This window comes from Equus quagga, chromosome 8, assembly GCF_021613505.1.
Source record: "Equus quagga isolate Etosha38 chromosome 8, UCLA_HA_Equagga_1.0, whole genome shotgun sequence".
Taxonomy (NCBI): domain Eukaryota; kingdom Metazoa; phylum Chordata; class Mammalia; order Perissodactyla; family Equidae; genus Equus; species Equus quagga.
In genome coordinates this window covers 38,309,183-38,325,976 of record NC_060274.1, presented here as the reverse complement: position 1 = coordinate 38,325,976, position 16,794 = coordinate 38,309,183, and the positions used below count along the sequence as shown (strand labels likewise).

General features: G+C 41.3%; 1 long non-coding RNA gene across 1 annotated transcript; it reads left to right on the top strand.

Moving 5' to 3' along the window:
- Window positions 1–6,908: 6,908 nt before the first annotated feature.
- On the top strand, window positions 6,909–7,751 carry LOC124243574 (uncharacterized). The gene is made up of 3 exons (XR_006889715.1): window positions 6,909–6,982; window positions 7,145–7,332; window positions 7,710–7,751. It is a non-coding gene; the product is annotated as an uncharacterized LOC124243574 (long non-coding RNA).
- The last annotated feature ends 9,043 nt before the right edge of the window (window positions 7,752–16,794 follow it).

Genomic DNA, 16,794 nt, shown 5'->3' with positions numbered 1-16,794 from the left:
TAAACAGGAGGCAGCTAATTGTTTCAATTGTTCCAATTCTGTAGTTTCAGGGAGTTATAAATGAAAACGAAAAATGAGAACAACTCCTATGTCTTTTACTATAAATCATACGCACAAATCTTTTTTTTCGAGCCCTTGCACAATACATCTTTCATAAGTTGCTTCAGAACGTCTGTTGCTGTATGTATTTAGGTTAAAGAATCATTTGGGTGGGATTGAAAGGGGAGACCAACTCATCATAGGAGTGGAAGCTTGAAGCATTCTGCATGAAGAAATTACTAGTCCTGGCTTGCCCAGATTTCTGTGGCAAAAAGTCATCGTGGCAATTTCGTCAGACCATGCTTGGACTCTAAAACACCTTTGCATTTTTTTTTCCCCCATTTTGTCCTTGAGAAAGTCAGGTGTCCATGGGTAGTGTATCTGGACACTAAACCAGATACCCCATCCAAATTCGGGAAAGACAAAGAACTATTGTCATAGGATAAATGCTTCCTTCTTAGGCGGCATTTGCAGTTTCACTCTCTTTGTTTCTCAGTTTGCTGCTTGGGTGAGGTCTCCAGCAGCTGACAGACAGAGCCTAAAATTTAAGACAGTCTTCAAAGGTCAAGTCCGCTTTCCTTGCACTTTTTGTGAAAGAAGAGCCCAGGCATCTTGCCTTGGAAAAGTAGCAAAACCAAACAAAAGAGGCTTAAGCATTTATCTAGTGGAATTCTTCTGCGTCCTCGACAACATCCTTGTATGGGTGCCTTTGCCACATTAGTGGGCTCTGCTCTCAACAGAATCTTCCACAGACTTTTGGATTCTGAGACCTCGAGATACGATGAAGTCATGTGTTTGAAAACTGTAAAAAGAAAAAGAAAAAGCAGAACAAGGAAGAGGGTAAAGAGTGAGGTAACAAAAAGAAAAACATGATACTTGCTTACTAAGCCAACTTCTAAGTGTAGCGCGCTCCAAGTTAATTTCTGAAGCTAATTGCAAGCGGAACTATTGTGATGTTTGTAGGAAAATCCAATAAAGCTGTCAAAAGGTTTCAGAATCCAGTGCTTTGTGGTTAAGGAGATACCAATTTGTTTGCTTTTGGGTTCGTTTACGCCTTTAGTCTTTTAGGTGCCCTTTTTTGTTGCGATAATTGCACTTTTTTGCATAAATATAGCCATTTTTCCATTATTTAAGCAAAGGAAACCGTTACGGTTTCTACACATTTTGGCAGATAGGATCAGCAGGGAAAAGAATAGCCATTATCTTCCTTTAACTCTCTCCTCAGTCTGTAACTGTGTCCTTTCAACTTCCCCTCAAAAGTATTTCGGGCTGGGAAAACAGTAACTGGTTTTGTTTTGTTTGTTCGCTTGCTTGTTTGTGAAGAGCAATGGATGCTTCTTAAAATAAGGCTCCCCTGCAACTTAAGTCTCACCTTTCAGGTGGCATATGTTTGCCTATGAGTTGCAGCTGGCACACCAAAATAGAGGAAGGTGCTAGGTCAAAATACAGGCATCATATCTGAAGATGCCAACAAGCAGAGAAAGAAGAGATTTCCAATTCTCTGTTTGGGGACAAGGTAAAAGGTTATGGAAAAAGAAGGGAGCTCTTTTGGGAAAGAAGTTTTCTTTTTCCTTTCTTTCTGCTTATAAGCAAGGGAGACATGCCAGCTCCTTCCACTTGGGTGGTATATGGCCTCACGGGCTGGCTGCTCAGAGAGGACAGCATACACGGCCTGCTGACAGTCTTACTCACTGCCAGCATTATACTTGTCTTTCACTAAGGGTTTTCAAAACCTTTTTTAAAAAGGCGATTTTGTTTTTCTATACTGTTATGTCAATTTCTGTGTGGACCATACTTTCAAGTCTTTGGCTTTGCCCTTATGCCATGCCACACCCCTCTAAAACTGCCTCTAAAAATTATCATTATGCATGCCCTATGCAGTCATTAGATGTCACATATGTCCTGTATGGTAACATGTTGAATAGAAAATAGCCCCTTTACTCTAGTGTATGAACTGGATCAGTTTAGTTCAGATACTTAAACACTTACATGAGACTTAGATGTTACTAGAAGGTGGAAATCACAGCCACTGGTATTACACTATCTAGTCCAGTGTCACAAGCAGCCAGGCACTAATTACAATGTTGGTGAACGAGTGCCCAGGGCATTTAAAATGATTTTGATTTAAATTTAAACTCTCAGAAATGAAATGCCGATACTTAAGGAAAAGGCGATATTTAAGTACATTTCAGAAAGAAACTCCTTTACTTTTCATCATTCAGTGGTTTCTTGGTTCGCCACTCTAGTGGAAATCTCTTGTCCACTTGCCCAGTATCCATTACCTTTCTTTTGGTAAGACCTCACATTTCCTAAGGGGACTGTCTATACCCAGAGTCCTCCCCACCACTCTCTCCACAGCCCCTTCCACCCCTAGCCACTGTGTGGTTTGAGGGAAACTGTCTCTGCCTCTGGCTGCCAAGATGGGCCTGTGACCCAGGATTGAGCAAAAACAGTGTTTATCCCACTGGCCATAGTCAGTGGTTCATGGATGAACATAAAACCTACTCAAAGAAAATCAAACCCAGCACAGGGCTTCTGTGGGAAAGACTAAGAGATGCTGGCAGCACTGATCGTACGATGGGCTTCAAGCTGCTGGGAAGCCATCTTGCCCTCAAGAAGGAAGTAGAAAGACTAGAAAAAAGTGGAAAGTTTCAGGATGTTTTTGGGCGGTAGAGCCAACAAAACTTACTGAGTTGACAGGGTGTTCTTATGGCTCGGATGTAGGTGATGAGAGAAGGGAAGACTCTTGAATATGTTCTAGATTTTTGGCTGAAAAATTGGGTAGATGGTGCTGCCATTTACTGAGTAGAAGAAAGATTAAATAAGACACCAGCTTGAAGGGGGAAAAAATCAAGTGCTCTACTTTGTCAGGTTAAGTTTGAAATGTCTTTTAGACATTCCAGTGGAGGTGCCAATTTGGAAATCTGGGGAAGAGGCAGGTTTGAATAGATAGACTTGAGAACCATCAGCACTTGGTTGGCACTTAAAGCTATTGAGTTGGGCGAGATAGCTAGGCTGAGCTCTTGGGCATGCCCATCTTTGTGTGCAGGCTGAGGAGGACCTGACAGACAGAGAAGTGGTTCCTGCTGAAACACTTTAATGGCTCCTCCTAGCTCTCAGAATGAAACCCAAGCTTCTCCACATTAAACAACTCACGATCTCTCCCTGGTATCTTTCCAACCTCTTCTCTTGTATTCCCTTCCTGTACCCTGCATTCCTGATACCGTGACTCCCTGTGAGCCCTTGACTAAGTTGGCTGAGCTTTCCTCTAGGACTCTGAATTACTTGTCTTGTCTGCTGGCAGTGTCTTTCCCTCCCACTCCAATGCACCCTTGGTTTTGACAGCTTAATTTAGAAGTCACACCTTTTCCTGACTCCCTCCCCGACTTTGGATTGGATCCCACTTAGGCGCTCCTCTTGCTAGTGTATTATGATTGTTAGTCTACTTGTTTGTCTCATCCACTATAGTGTAAACTTTTGGGGATCAGAAGCTCTAGGATTTGTTCACTTTTGTATCCTTGAACCCATAAAAGTAACTAGCTCCTAGTAAGTGCTTGAACAATTTGCACCAATCTGGCGCATATCTGAGCACTGATTGACTGTCGTGTTGATTCTTTTTCCCCTAAAGCAGTCCAGCGCTCTGAAAGAGCTTCATCTGGTACTAATGGTTCTCAAACATTAGCATGCATCTCAATTACCCAGAAGACTTGTTAAAATGTAGATAGCTGTACTCCATCCCTGGAGCTTCTGAGTCAGTAGGTCTGGGGTGAGAACTGAGAATTTGCATTTTTAACAAGTTCTCAGGTGGTGCTGAAGCTGCTGGTCCAAGACACATTGAGAATTACTTACTGCCTTGGGTACTTTCTTTAGTAAATCATTCTCACCATCTACTCACCTCTACCTTCTGCCTTGTAGGTCAGCCCTAAAACTTGGAGATGTTTCAAATCTGACCTAAATGAAGCTGTGCAAAGGTGGCTTGATCTTATGGCTTCAACCAGCTTTGTTCAGTACATTCGACGAGGCCAGGTCCCTCTTGCCTAGGACCTTTGTTGACACTATAGCGAGAGGTACCTGCAGGATCTCATTCTGTACTCATGCCTATATAACTCTCAAGTTCAGAGGCCCAATGGTTAAACAATTTCCCCTTTCGTTCTGGGACACACATTTCTTAAGGCTCCTTAGAAGGTCTGTTGAGACTGAGCGCCAGCCTCTGGAGATGGCCAACTTGATCATGCATCCCTAAATTGGCTTCTCCTCCTTCCATGACACTCCCCAGACCCTCACTCCTGCTCCTGGGATGACGTTCTCAAATAAAATACTGTCTAATAAACTTCTTGTCTCGGCTTTGGGGGGAATCCAGGCTAAGATATAACCCAAAGCAAAAAGTCATATTGAGAGGCGAAAGTTTTGCCTCAGGTCTGTAAGACCCATGTGCATTGCAAAGTCAAACCAGAGCTAGACGTGAAATACAAATAGACGTGGTTGCTTTTCACTTAACTACTTGATTGGTATTCTCTGACTTAAGTGGTTTGAAAGCTTTGGAAGCAATCCTTTGTACAAGTTTAGAGCACCATTTAGAAGCTTCTGTGTCGGTGTGAGAGGACATGGAACAGATTTATGAGGCAAAGCAAAAAGAAAACCGTCCTTTCGCCAAACTTTTGGAAATCTGGGGACAATAAAGATATCCATGTCTAGCTAAACATGAGTATTAGTAATGACAATAAAAATAATGCTATTTAATGATATGTATTTGGGCAGAACTTAAGGATTTTCTAATTTAAATTGTGAGTAATAATAATATTGTTATTTCTTTCACTTGTATGACAGTTTGCACAACCTCAGACTTTTCAAAGCATGCTGAAATTGCGATTGACTTTCTCAGCCAGTGTGGGAGTTAGATAAGGCCAGTATTTTCATCTCTGAAATGAAGTAGCTGAAGCTGAATTAGGTTAGCTGCCCCCACCCCACCCCCTTGCCCCAACAAGGTCCCTTCCAGTTTCTAAAATTCTATGTTTTATTTTAAGGGCAAGGAGATTGAGAAGTTCAGGAGCTTACTTAAAATTTCAGAGCCAGTTAATGTGGAGAGGAACAAGAATCCAGGACTTCTGCCTCCCAGGTTAGCAATCTTTTAAAACTAACGCTCTAGGCAATAAGTTGACAAGACTTCCATCACCCCTGGGCCAAAACCTGGCAGTGAGGGTCTCTGGAGCCCTCCGCTTTCTCCAAGGCTTCCAGGAACCATGTCTTGCCTCCTAAAATATTGCTGCAGTAATTGTAAATCAGCACAATGGGTTGTCTGCGACTACTAGATTAAATACTACTATAAAGAATAAAACAAGAAAGAAATGCCTAAAAGTTTAGGTTGAAGGCTGGCCCGTCTTGAAAATTATTTTATAGAGATTGTAGATTATTTGTTTGCCTGCAATTCCTTTCTAAAGCAAACACAGCCCATGAACGAGATTTATCACTATAGTCTTTTCTAATTGGCTTTATTTCCATGGCAGCCAGGTCTCCCACACACAGGACATGCCCTCCTGCTTACACTGGAGGGCACACAGAATACGGTTCCCACATGGGGTGGCCAGATGTCCTGGATTAACCAGAATGACACAGGAGCTGGAGCTACTGTCTGCCTGGTGTTGTGTGCAGACATTCTGGAGGGAGTGTCCTTCAGAGCAAGGTTCTTGGAACTCTTTGAAGGGGAGACACTCATGGCTTTCACCATTTTGGTCTCAGGAGGATGAGGAATGAATCTCTCTGGGCCAGCCCTGGGGAGTGCTTGATTGCTTTTGTTTGAAAGGAAATGTTTCCAGTTCTATAAAGAGCTATCCTTTATTCCTAAGAGGAAAGGAATGATACAAGCTTACACATTTTGTAAGACTCCTAAAGGGGGCATTCCTGAAAGTTTGCCACTTCGGATAGATTACTAAGAGATTCCAGGGAGAGAAGAAGAGAGGAGGGTGGGGACAATTGGTGCTCACCCAGAGGGGACGTTGTCTTCTGCACGTTAACACAGGACAGAGTTCTCAGAAAGCAAGAGGGGGGATTTGGGACTGTGGCAGAAATTCCAGCAAAGGGCTGGAGAGCCATCTATTTTCTGGGCTTCTGCAGAGCCCAGAGGCTCTCTTGAAGTCGACCTTAATTACTGCTTCTCCTTCCGAAGAAGAAATGTGTTTTCTATAAGCCGGTTCTTATGAATAGGGCTGATTACAAAGCTGTAAAAGTCAGACATGAATTAGTGTACAGAGTCCCCAAAGTCCCTGAATGCCACACCAAGGCAGGACTTTTAAGTGCAATTATAACTCTGGAACCAGCATAACACGATGTTCTGCATTTGAAAATCTGGGAAAGTATCTGCATGAATTTCTTATTCCATTTGCTATTTGCATACTTGCAAAATGTAAAAACCTGCTTTGGCATATGTCAGAAAAACTATAAAATCCCTTTCAGAATAATGAAAGTAAAAAAATGTAAAATGCAGTGTAAATATTTGTGTCAAAGCCTTGATAAGGGCAGCTACACATTTTTTTTCCTTTTTATTAATAGTTTCTGGCTCTTCCTAGCACAGTGGTTTCAATGGACAAGAGTTAGGAGAAAAAGTGTCGATTACCCTAAGTTATTAGGGAGAGTCTGCTTTAACTAAATGGTAGAGCTAAAACTGCTTTCTCTAGGGCTTCCAGGAACCATGTCTTGCCTCCTAAAATATTGCTGCAGTAATTGTAAATCAGCACAATGGGTTGTCTTTGCCTTAGCAAAGTAAAACTTTGCCTTAGCCAATCAGATTTTAGCACCGGTTAAACTTCTACTGGGTTGGGTTATTACTAAGCTCAAGCAAAGGGAGACCCACACCCTGCCAATGCCCCGCCCCGCTCACCCCAGCTCCTTTCTCCAGCAGCCTCTGAACTGCAGTGGGTAATTTTTTCTGGGTTTCAGTTAATAAAGGGTAAGTAGCCTCATTTTGCTTTTTTTTACTTCGAGGTCTCAGCCTTGTCTATTTGCCATCAAGTCCACAGCCCACAATGGTTAGACATGAGTGCTTAGGGGTAGTTGGAGCACAAGGGCAGTTAGTTGGATTTTGATATTTTTTTTTTCCCTTTTGAATTAGATTTGCAGGCATAGAGTCAGTAAATTCCATGAGAAAACAGTCCAAGACTCTTTTCTACATCCAGAAGTGGGCATCAAGCAATGATATTTGGATGAATAACAATGAGTGGATGAGTACACTGGAGAATGGGAAAGCCAACCTTGAGAAATGCCTCTTGGGACCTTCGCATTTGGCTATTTACAGAGCACGTGAGTATCATGTGCATCCTGAGTACCAGGCGCTGTTCTGAGCACTGCGGACGTGAAGATGAATCAGATATAGTGCCTGTATTTGAGAAGCTGATTACCTTTTGAGGGCAAAAGACACATAACGGCTCCATTGTGAGATGTCGGGGGCTAGCATGGAAGAGTGGCCCACTCCCGTAGGCCCCAGCTCAGCCCTGAGCAGTTCAGCCACTAAAAGTTGTCCTCCATCATTGGTCTCTCACGTCCACTCTCAGAAAACACAAGCCTTTTCTAGGGTCAGAGAACTTGACTTGCGAAACTCCTAAACCCAGGGCTTTCATAATAGGCAAGGTCATGGTCTACTCATACTATTTTAAAAATAACCTTTCCCTTCGTTACAGATGTGATGACAAACAGGTTCATCTAGAAAACTTGAAGTTGCCCAGCTGATACCACCTGACTCTGCTACTCTTGTTGGCATGCTGTGTGAGTTTTAGCAATTGTTATTCACAGTGATGGTTGGGCAAGAAGTGTGCCCAATCTGTGGACTACGGTCTACGAGGCGGCCTGGTGCCAGAGCTCTGCCCAGCAGAGAGAGGGATGATTAACCGGATGGGACTTTGACTTGTAGGCAGAGTTGACTGTTGACAGCATGGGCAGAGGCTGAGAGACACACAGTGAGAAGCAGAGGCCAGAGATTAACTGGGCTAGTATAACAGGAAAACATTAAAAAAAAAAATCAAGACTAATTATAATGATAGCTGAAATTAATTGCTTACGATATGCCAGGCACTATTCTAAGTGCACTTTACATCAATTATCTCCCTTAAATCTCACAACAACTCTAAGGAGTAGAAGAATTTTCACCATTTTCCAGATGAGGAAATGGAGGAACAGAGAGGTTAATGAACTTGCCCAAGGTTACGCTGATTGGAAGTGGCATAGCTGAGCTATGAAACCAAATAGTCTGGCTCTAGAGTCTATGCTCTTGTGATTTACACCCTACCGTCCTGTAATGGAATACGTAAAAGCATATGTATGTATGTATGTATATGTGTGTGTGAATGTATATGCATACACTGATATTGATATACGTCAGTGGAAACTGGCTGGGGAGAGGGTGACCAGATTACATCAGTCAGCAGATCCAAGAAACTCCTCAGGTTCCTCAATCATGTTTCAAGGTCTGGGTAGCAGCTACTGTTCCTGCCCTAGCCCTGGGTAGGTGACGAACCATCCTAGTTGCCAAGTATGTTTGTGGTTTCCCCAGTGAAAATCCCCTCTTTGGTCAGATTCTGGTCTTTCTCATTTCTCTCTACTCCTCACAATAGGATCCTGTGTGACTGCCTCTCTTCTTTGTAACCTTAAGAAGCCTGGTTGACATCGGTGCTTCTGGTCACTGGCCTCCCTTTGCATACCCTCTCCCCTGAGAACCCCATTGCTCATCCCCTCCTCCTGATGGTACTGGCCAGATGAGAAAAAGAATCCGCTCTCTCTACCTCTTCTGTCTCTGCAGTGTCCCCTCAGGCTTTGTCCCCCAACTTGGTAACAACGATTGACCACACTGATGATGCCCTTTCCTCAGAGGTCACCTCAGCTCATCCCCTTTGAGCCACTGAGTTAGGTAGGGGAGGGAACCCATTTGGAGAATGGACCTCAGGACGTGTTAATTCCCTCTTCTCATCTGACACAGAAATTCCCTCATCTCCTGGACCTCCCTCCTAACTCCTCCACGCTGAATTTTTCTGTCACTTTCCACAGCTTTAATTTTTAGAAGTTTTCCCTCCAGTTAATGTGGAATATGACAAATCTCAGTTTGGCTTTCTGAAGTCACAGAAAATAAAGCTTGCACCAGTGGAATAATGGTCTCCTCCAAGGAAGTAGAGCTCACACAGACTAGGAGGAAGGACGAATCTAGAGGCTGATGTGATCTGCAAGGTATTTGCATGGAAATGGATGGCATGGTTCTCAGGAGGAAATGCAGATAATATAATGTTAAATATAAAAAGACAGAAAATTTCATATGCAATATGATCTCAACTTTAAAAAAATATACATGGCATAAAAGAAACTTGTAAAATTAAATAAAATGTTAATATTGCTACTTTAGGTGGAAAAAAGTAACTTTTTCTCAATGTTTTAATAATTTTTCAAAGTTTTGAAACACTCAAAATAATGAACAAGTACACTTTTTGTTTTTAAGAGTTTTCTTGCTCTCTTCTTGATCAGACATCAGACTATTACTAAACATCATTAAAAATTAGCATTAGACTGCCTTATGTTGACAACCCATAATTTACTTCATCATTCCTATATTAAGCATTTGACTTGTCTCCAGTCATTAATGTAATGACTCTGTGAGGAAAATAATCATACGTACATTGATCTTTGTTTGCTTTTTGTGAATAATTTTCTTGATATCTATTCTAAAAATAGAATTACTCTGTCAGAGAATATGATTTTTTAAGGTTTTTGATAAAATTGCAAAACAAAAACATTCAGAAAAATTGTAAAAATTAACACTGCCGGGGCTGGCCCCATGGCCGAGTGGTTAAGTTTGCGCGCTCCGCTGCAGGCGGCCCAGTGTTTCGTTCCTGGTTCGAATCCTGGGTGCGGACATGGCACTGCTCATCAAGCCACGCTGAGGCAGCGTCCCACATGTCACAACTAGAAGGACCCACAACAAAGAATATACAACTATGTGCTGGGGGGCTTTGGGGAGAAAAAGGAAAAAAATAAAATCTTTAAAAAAAAAAATTAGCACTGCCATAGCACTGCATGTGGGTCTCCCTTTCATACAGACTTTATATACAAAAGGCATTATCAGATTAAAAATTTGCTAGTTTTGTAGATGTGGCTTTTGCTGCAATTTTCAGTTCACTGATTATCAATGAAATTGAAAATCACATTATATAAGAACAAATATCATGCAAGAAGAAGAAAGCCTGAGACCAATCAAGTAAGTACAAATTTTGAACTTTCCTAACTAGTCAATTTTCCCTTCTGCTCTCAAAAAGTACTCTGTTTACCCATGTTAGACAGAGCCATAGGCAAATTCTTGTAAATGCTCAAGGGAAAGATTATTTTAATGTTTTATTAATTGTGTAAGAGCACCAAATTTGAGGAGAATGTCACATCACAATTTAATTTTTATACTAGCAGAAACACGACCTGAAAAATGTAACATGCACAAGAAAAGAAAACTGAAGGTAATTTCACCTATGACTACGGATACTAAGTTTACTATTAAAAAATTCAAATCCAGCAATTTATTAAAAGAATAATACCCCCAAATCAAGTAGGATTTATGCAAAACAGTAATGGAATTTAATGAGAATTTGATTAATTTAATTAATCATATTACTCAGTCAATAAACAAAAGTCATCTGATGATCTTAATTGATATCAAGAAACCAGTTGGTTAAATTTAACATCAATTTTTTCTGTAAATTATCAATTAGGAATATTAGAATACATCTATAGCATGACAAACAATATATATCTCAAGCTCATATCCAATTGAAAAATTAGTGATGGGGGACTGGCCCGGTAGCATAGTGGTTAAGCTCATGTGCTCTGTTTCAGCAGCCAGAAGTTCGTAGTTTCGGATCCCGGGTGCAGGCCTAGCACTGCTCGTCAAGCCATGCTGCAGAAGCATCCCACGTAAAACAGAGGAAGATTGGCACAGATGTTAGCTGAGGGCCAATCTTCCTTAAGGAAAAAAAAATTAGTAATTAAATATCCAAAATGCTACCATTAAAGTCAGCGGAGAAAAATGTTCCTTTACCCACTTTGATTTGACAACAAACGCAAATAAGATTATAAATACTAGAAAGGAGAAGATAAATGTGTTATTACTCCCAGACATGGTGGTTGTCTACATAGAACACCTGATAGAATAATGAGAAAAACAAAGAAACAAACCAAACATTGGCATGAGTAAGATAAGTAAATGAGATGGCCAGTTACTTTGTCTGTTAGGTTCTTTGAGGAAAAGAAACAACCTCAGGTTACCTCAGCTCTAGGGTTTTTTGTAAAGCTAGATCAGTATGTACTGAAGAGTTGTCTGTTTTTACCACAGCGGCCACTTTCTTCAGTGGCTACAACAATAGTTTAGTGGTTCAAAACCCACTCTCCTGACTCAATGGCTCTTCCAATGGTTGTCTGCCCATAGGCTGCTGGCCAGTCTATAGATTTCTTTCCAGTTCCTGGCCTGCTGAATAATGCAGTGGGGAAGAGAGGAAATAAAGCCTAAACTTAAGACACATAAAGGAGCTAAATATTTGAAACTTTAGTAAATATAGAGAGACATGTTTTATTATGTATAGGAAACTCTCTTCTTTGGAGAAATCAAATGTTAAAGACATGCAGAAGATACTCTGAATATAACAATGTAAGTGATTGAGTTCTCCAGAGCTGAAATCATTGTCTTTTGGTTTGAGATCTTGAGGATGGAACGCACAATGGAATTTCCAATTCTGAAAATGATATTAAGCTCCCACTTGTGCCAAGCCAGCAAAGGCCACATCAGAAAGCTATGTGGGTGGTAAGAAGACAGTTAGATATGCCTCATTGTGGGCAAACGGAAAGAAATGAATTTCAAGAAAAGTCATCTAAACTTGACTCATAAAATAATGAATACCAAACTATTGGCTATAAACCAGAGGAAGAATGTTAAGAAAGGTGGACTTCTTCCTAAATTCACTAACTTGTGTATGGAAGCCACACATAAAGGTCAGCACAATGCTGGGCATCCCCAGGAAGGTCACAAGAAAATAAATGGACAGCACACATTCACTGCACAGAAATTCAGCAAACAGCTAGTGAATGGTGGCCCTCAATAGAGACAGGCCACTGGAGGGACAAAGTAGAATAAAAGACGCCAAAAACACCGTCGGTTATGAGTAGAGGCCAGAAAAAATTAGGACTAGTTGAGGAGTAAGGCAGTACAGAAAACCAGGATGCAATATACTCTCTGAGAAGGTAGTAGGTGCTTAGCAGAAAAAGAAAGCGAGGGAAGGCAAAGGAGTTAGGGGAGGGCAGGGAACAAAGAGCTTGGATGCTGGGAACTCTTTTAAAAGTAGAATCAAAGGGACATGCTGATGTTTTTGATGTGGGATGTTAAAGAAGAGAGACATCAAAGGTGATGAAACTTTTTGGCCTAAGCAACTGGAGAATTGAGTTGTGTTTTCTGAGATGGAGAGGTCTAAAGAAGGAACAGGTTTGGGAGTGGCTCAGGAGTTCACCGTGGGACATTTTGAGTTTGAAACAACATTAAATAACCAAAGAGAATATTGAATAAGTGATTGCATATATGAATCTGGAATTCGGGGTTGCAGATATAAATTTTGGAATAATCAGCATAAAAGTGAGACTACCAAGAGTGCAGTTAGAGAAGAGAAGTGAAAGGTCTGGTATTCCAACTTGCAGATGTTGGAAGACGGGAAGGAATGGACAAAGGAGACTGGGAAGAAGGGGCTGGAGAGAGGAGGAAAACTAGGCAAATACTTTGCTCTGGAAGCCAAGCAAAGACAGTTTCAAGGAGGAGAAAGTCATCCACTGGGTCAAATTCTGTTTACAGGTCACCTAAGATGAGGATGATTGGGAACAATTGATTAGATTTAACGAAGTAGAAGTCATTGGTCACCCTGATAAGAGAAATTTCAGAGGAGAGATTGGGGTGACAGCTCAACCGGACTGGGTTTACTAGAGAATAGAAGGAGAGAAATTGGACAGCAAGAGACAACTCTTTCAAGGAGTACCTCTGTGAAGGAAAGGCGGGAAATAGGGCAGCAGATGGAGTGTGAAGTGGGATTAAAGAGCATTTTCTTTAAGATTTAAAGAATTGATAGCCTGTTTGCTCTGGAAGAGTCTAGTAGAGAGGGAAAGATTGCTGATGGAGGAGAGACAAAAGAAAAGGCTGGAGGCATGTCTTCAAGTAAGTGAGAGAGGATTGTATCTAGTACAGAAGTAGAGAGGATAGTCTAATCCAGGGGTCTGGACAGTTCCTCCATGGAAAAAGAAAGGAAATGGAGAATAAGGCTACCTATAGTGCAGGTGAGCAGATGCAGAGGAGCTTGTAGAAATTCTCTCCCCGTTGCTTCTATTTTCCCAGGAAAGCAGAAAACTGGGCTGTCAGTGGAGAGTGAGGTTGGAGTAGGAAGGGTTGGAAGTTTCAGGAGGAGAAAACACAAAATGGTAGTTGAGTAAGTGGGAGAGTGAGCGTACTTGGAGCAGAGTATGTGAGTCAGGGAGAGTTAAGGCTTCACATGAGATTCATGGTCATGAAGTACAGATGGCACATTACCATAGTGGTGTGCGCTCATTCTGCTCAGAGCATTCCACTGACTACATTGTCTTCAGAAGACTGTTAAAGGTCCATGATATAACTGACAAGGGTCTTTCAGGCTTTGTTGGGGCAATCTTCTTCATTCAGCGCATGGTCTCTCAGTACTCACCAGCTCACGCTCTTTTTTTCTAGCTGTTTCCCCAAGGGCTGCTACTTTGGTACCTGGATCACCCTCTCCCTCAGCTACTTCTCCTTCAACGTTTAGTTCCTACATTGCCTCCAGAGGGAGGCTTCTCCAGAAAGCCTGAGGTGTCCCTGTGTAATTTAATAATTGCTCCATCTTAACATTTATTACATAACTATCTTATGAGGTAGATATTAGCATCCTCATTATCATCTTTATTTTATGGATGATGAAGAGGAGGGATAGAGATGTTGAGTAACTTGATGGGCTCCTACAAGTAGAGTAGTAAAGGTCAAGGTTGGGAATTGAATGGCAACCAATCAGACCCAGAGTCCATGCTCTTAAGCACTGTAATGCTATCTCTTTTGTTTTGGGTCAGATAAAAATGACATCATTCCAACAGGGGGAGACTCAGCCGGCTAAATCTTTGATTTGTAGCTAACACAGATTTTCTGCAAAGATATATTGCTATGTTATAAGGCTAAATACACCATCAATGAGTTTGGGATTATTCTTTTGTGTTTCTTTTGAGATTGTGAGTGCTATGCTCCCTGGAGGCAACTGAAGACATGAGATGTTAATGTGCTTTGATATCATTCTGTTTAAAAGTAAGAATTTGTTGTTAATATTCTGTTGTAAAGGCATTGAGGAAATGTATATTCTGCCTACATGTTTTGGTTAAGAAATAAGTATTTGAATCTTGAATTCTGAATACTTCCCCATGAAAATTCTTGAGGATGGATTTCAAAAGCCTTCTGACAACAGCTACCTAATTTTCTAAGGTTATGCAGAAAGAAACATTTTTAAGGGCCAATAATATTCTCTCATAGTTAGCTAAAATCAAAACTGCATACAAAAGGAGGAGCAGACGTGACACTAGTACTTACAGGATTTACTTCTTAAAAAGGAGCAAGCTTTTCTTAAAAGCTTTATCCAACGGCTCGTCTGACAATAGTGAATATAAACTATTTGGCTTCCTTAGGCAACTTTTTCTTAATGTATTGTCTAATGGCCTTTGACTCTGTCTGCCCAGCCCTGTGTGTTCAACACAGCAAAAGCTGTATGGAGCGCTAACTTGCTGTTCACAGCTGTGTCCTGTTAGTGTGTTCACCTACACAACTGCCATGCCTCCCCACAAGCCACAAGCCTGACAGTGAGTGTGTGACTGCAGAGTCACTGGGATCCCTAGGATGTGAAAGCAAAGGAATCAGAAGACTGACTTTTAATTTAAGCCACCAGAAAGCAAAGAGCAAGATGCCTGGATCATTGTGCTGTTGTGTGGGATAGGAGTAAGTGACAACAAATGGTATCTGATTTTTAGATACCATTATTGTTACCTCTTGTCCTCCACTGGGCATGGCACTTTACATATATTATTCCATTTAATCTTCACATCAACATTCAACCTGAGATATTTCAGTTAAGACATATGTGTTAAGAGGAAATATATCCCAACCCTCTGCTCTGCACTGGAGTGGCTGTGCACCTCAGTAAAAGATAGTCCCTGTCTTCATAAAGCTGACAGTCTAGAAGGGGTGTGAAGGGCCTTTTGCTGAGTAATGTATGACAGCGATAGGTCCTTGGGGAAGCAGAACTGGGGATGAGGGAGTAAAGAAACTTTAAAGGCCCCTGAATATGGCTCTCTAGAAAGAAAACAAATGAGATTTGTCAATAATGTCTGAAAAAAAATCACATAAAAAAGAAGGGGAAAGGAGGCCATACCAAACAAAATAAACAAGGCTCCACTAATGTCAAGCGTGAAGGTGAAAGCCAGCCAGCTTCCCAGAAGGTGGCCACATGGCACATTGTAGACAAGTTCCCCCACTCTACTGGGCTGGAGCCAACAAAGCTTTCAAGGCTACAGATATTTCAAAGTTTTGTTAATAAGTGTGACAAATACATTTTTAAGGCTGGGCTACCCTTTGCAGTGTGCCCTAATGTTTGATGTGTTTGTTATATACTATGTCTGTCCATAAAACTTCTCACGTTATTAGAGGAAGATAAACTTATCCCATGTTTCAGAAATTCCCAGATATGCCAGGAAAGCAGAACAAGTCACTTAGAAACAGTACTTTAAAAAAACATTTATTCTGGGCGAGCCCCAGTGGCCTAGTGGTTAAGTTCGGCATGATCCACTTTGGCGACCTGGGTTAGGTTCCCGTGTGTGGACCTACATTACTCATCTGTCAGTGGCCATGCTATGGTGGCAGCTCACATACGAAAAGAGAGGAAGATTGGCAACAGATGTTAGCTCAGGGACAAGCTTCCTCAGCAAAATAAATGAATAAAGTTTAAAAAGATTTATTCAGAAAAATTTATGCAGCCAACATGCTGATTCAGTTGTTACAGATAATGGGAAAATTATAGAAATAACATTTATGAGGATATATGTGAAAGTGTCCTAGGAGAGGTACAAAAAGCACAGGCTTTACAGAGGAATGCAGGAAAATATTAAATCAGAGGAAATAATAAGTGCCTTATAGAGGAGGTGTCTTTTAAAGGAGGTCAAAAACAATGGCTAAGCTTTTGATTAGTAGAAATGAGCGAAGAAGTTCTTATTATTCTGACAGTAGAAGCAAAGGCACGTCAACAACCAAGGATGAATTCAGTGTGAATTCGAGTAAGAAAACAACAAAATCAAGGCTGCAGATTTAGGTTGGGTTCAGGCCAAAGAAGGCCTGAGAGCCAGGTCAGTGGCTTTGGTCTTAATTCAGTTGGCTGCTCCTGTAGGAACAGGCTACCAAAAGCTTAAGAGAAAGGGAGAGATATGATTGGAGTAGGGCTTTGGGAAGACTAGTCTGACAAATGTTGTGATTGGAAGAGAGATGGAGATAAGCACTCTAATGACAAGGCTATTAATTGTCTAGATGGGACGACTGAGGGTTTGAATTACATGGATGAGAATGATGGAGGGAGAGAATGGAATGGAATGAGAATGGAAAGGAGGGAATGGAGGTAAAGATGTTGCAGTGGTCTTAGGACTTGCCTGCCTGTGGGGAAAGATTCAAAGTTT